We start from the raw sequence: 4122 nt of genomic DNA on the forward strand, positions 1-4122 counted from the left end.
TTTTTGTTATTTGTTTTTAATATCTTGCAAATTAATCTCAATTAATACTGTTATGTATACATACGCTAGGAAACTGGCCCTTAATTCGATTTCATAAATTATCTATATTCGTATGAAGAGGAATTCAAAGGCATGTGTTTCAACATGCAATAGGGCTTTTGTTTTGTTTAAATAAAATTATTTTAATTTTGCATAGATTTAAAGCTGTTCATTTTCAACATTATCAAAATGGGACGATTCTTATTGAGAGTCTGGTGAAAATGATTGATCAAGTAAACGATTGACTTCTGACTCGTGGATTGGTCAATTATTAACACTTATTGTGTCTCTCAATGTGGAAACTACCACTCAAACATTTCCGAATAATAATTCTATTATTTGAAAGTGGTGTTGACTCAGGACGCATAATGGAGAAATTGTGCATTTAACTTCTTATTTAACAAAGTTGAATCTGACTTTTTGAAAATGTTTAAACTCCTACTTGATCTCGATCACTGGCTATTTTTTTTCTAATTTTATAGAATTTTTTACTTGACTTTTAAAATTGTGAATTTCCTGAATTCATAAAGTTGACGTAACTCAAATTTAGACATAAGAAAACCTAAAAAAAATAAAGTTTTTTATATGCTTTGAAATTCATTTTTTTTCTCTTTAAAGTACAAAGTAATATGCTTTGATAATGACTTTAAAATATTGAAATTTAACTGTAAAGAAAATTGTTTAAACTGTATTTCAAATTTCCAGCTTCATAGTTTTAAGATATTTGTATTCATAAAAAATCGTCGAAAGTCAAAATTTCAGGACATTGAAAATCAAATTTTGAGTTGATATAAAAAAAAAACATTTGCCACATTTAATGTGGATATGTTTAACTTAAAAGCTTTCATCACTTGATCACACATTACAGACGCATAACTAGACCAATTTAAAATAATAAGCAAAAAACTTTTGAATTAGACATTTTGACATTTGAAGCGTTAAAATGACTTCATCAGCTGAAAATAAACTTTTTAAATCTTGAAATTCTAAAATGAACGAGAAATAATGACCGAAAACGATACTTGGATATAAACTCTTATATTAAAATCATTTTTTGAATGGATTAAGCTAAAGGTGAAGTGAGGTAAATGTCAACGAGACAGCAAATCAACAATACAGTTCAATCAAAACCAAAATCTGAACATCACAATTTCTTTTTGTTATGTAAATTGTCGGTTTTTCATTGATATGTAGTAAATTTGCATTTAAGAATTATATCTTTATTACCAAAGTCTGTATAAACTATAGGAGCACATTTGAATTACATCCACATCACTAATACATATATAAACACAAAATATGTGACAGAACAGCAGAAGGTATAATAATATAAAAATAAGAAGATGTGGTATGAATGCAAATGAGACAACTCTCCACCAGAGACCAAATGACATAGAAGTTAACAACTATAGGTAACAATACGGCCTTCAATAATGAGCAAATCCCATTACGCATAGTCAGCTATAAAAGGCCCCGAAATGACAAATGTAAAGACGTTACGCACGTTATTGCGTCAATACCGTGTAATCAACCAGTCCACACTAATAAACAGCTTTTCTATAAAATCATAACAGTGAAGTTATATAAATTTTTTATCCATAGACTAGACTAGTAAAAACTATTCCGAAAAAAAACTACAAACTGTTTTATCATATTTTACAATAGTCTAAAATAAGGACAACATATTGACAAAACGTCCAAAATATGCGTGTCAGACGTAACAGACTATACGCATAATAACTTTAGCAGGGGTGTTTGTGTTCTTCAAAACAGTGTTATATCCGCGAAAATTCGAATGAATGATATGCTTTATATATAAAGTATTACAATATTACTGAATATGCGTTTCTGTAACAACCAACGTTATTTTTTGGCAAAAACAAAAAGTGTCCATTATGGTCAGATTTAGGAAAATCTTAAGTTATCAAAATTTATAGGTTTCAAAATGTAAGATTATATGAAATTTCGTTTGTGTAAATTATGCTCACAAAAGTACATATATAGACCATATCAAAATCGAATTTTTGCAGCACTCACACCACATATAAAAAGGCAACGGCTTCTGGCAAATGTCTTGCAAGATGTCCAATGTCGGATTTCGCCGCTTTTTACAAATAAACTGTCATTTGCGACGTTATTATTGAAAATTGAGATTTGTTGCATGCTAAATATTGCTTTTCCGTAATTGTACTTTAACTCTACGAAACAGCTACATACTTTTTGATAATTTGCGTAGTCAAAACGACTTCGTTTTCAAAGAAATGAAATGTCTTGCAAGTTTGTCCACGTTGTAAATTCGGGACGCTATTTATGGTGGATCATCTGTATATATTTTCTCAGATAGAATTTTCTTGATAGTCAGATACTATCAAAAAGACCACAAAGTATAAAAAAAATCCGATGGTTGGGGTTGTTCGTTTAGATTAGGTTCTCTAGTTGTGAAAAAAATTGTGTATTACGAGAGGATAAAAAATAATCTTTTTCAAATTTTCAAATTTGGGGAGCGTAAAACTGCGATTTTTTTTATTTCTCTGCAATAAGATCCATATGTATAGAACTTGAAAGTAAAAATAAAATTGGACCTGAAGCGTGGCTATATAACTCTCCATATCATACAAGGCTTGTAAACATATGAGATGAATAGAATTAACCTTTTTCTGACAATTGTTTCATCTCTTAATCTAATTGTTCCGTTATTAAAGAAAGTACAGTGAATTTTATAAGCAAGACCCGTTTAACTTGTAATTCCCGACAAACATTTTTCAATTAAATCTATATATATATCTTCTTCCTTTTCGGATCAAAATGGGGAAACATTGCATTTTATTACGTTTTATGTCAATTGGTCTCTGGTAGAGAGTTGTCTCATTGGCACTCATCATACCATATATATCTTCTTTTTCATATAGACTTATGCATTACCCAAATACGATATATTTTGTTGTTTGTTGCTTACGTTACTTTCAGTGAGAAATATTTCATGCATATTCAGTACAACCAAACATTAGGAAGTATCAATATTGATGTGCAAAACAGAAATTGCAAGCGAAATAAAAAAAATATCCCCAATATAATCATGATAATCATTAATCGCCGTAAAAAATTAAAAAAAATGACGTTACCATATGAGACGCAATATCGTGCGTAACGTCAAAACAATTCGAACGAGAAAACTAACGGCCTGATTTATGTACAAAATATTGAGCGAAAAACAAATATGATATACAGCAGCAAACGACAACCACTGAATTACAGGCTCCTCACTTGGGACAGGCACATACAGAATGTGCTGAGGTTAAACTTGTTTGCTGGCGCCAAACCCCCCCCCCCCCCCCCCCTTTCCTGGGACAGTGGTGTAACAGTACAACATAAGAACAAACTATAAAATCAGTTGAAAAGGGCTTAACTTATCAGATTGATACAAAGCAGAAAAACATCTAAACAAAATCACAGACCGGACGTGGCAGGGTATTTATACAGCCCCACAATAAAAAAGACACTAATATAAAAATAAGGAGATGTGGTATGATTGCCAATGAGACAACTATCCACTAAAGTTCAAATGAAGTGGATGAAAGCAATTATAGGCAACCGTACGGCCTTAAACAATGAGAAAAACCCATACCGTATAGTCGGCTATAAAAGGCCCAGACATGAAAAAATATGAAACAATTCAATTGTGAAAACTAACGGCCTAATTTATAACAAAACAATTTGTACAGATCTGAGAGTACTTGCAGTTACTGACAGCTAGTTCAAAGCCAAAAACAACTAATTAATAAATCATGCATCTAAGACTACAATATCAATCAGTACACATTCAACATCCAATTGAGTTATTTTAAAGACGTCATTAACAGTCAGAGAAAAACATGACCTTGTGCAATGCCAAGATACAGGTATCGACAGATTGTAGAGCCAGGAATGTGTAAATGTATATAAAATTAATAATTAGATTGATTTTAATTTACTGATAACAAAATCAATACCAATAATAAGAATGTGTCCATAGTACACGGATGCCCCACTCGCACTATCATGTTCAGTGGACGGTGAAATTGGGGTCAAAACTCTAATTTGGCA

Source organism: Mytilus californianus, unplaced genomic scaffold, assembly GCF_021869535.1.
Source record: "Mytilus californianus isolate M0D057914Y unplaced genomic scaffold, xbMytCali1.0.p SCAF_11, whole genome shotgun sequence".
Lineage (NCBI taxonomy): Eukaryota > Metazoa > Mollusca > Bivalvia > Mytilida > Mytilidae > Mytilus > Mytilus californianus.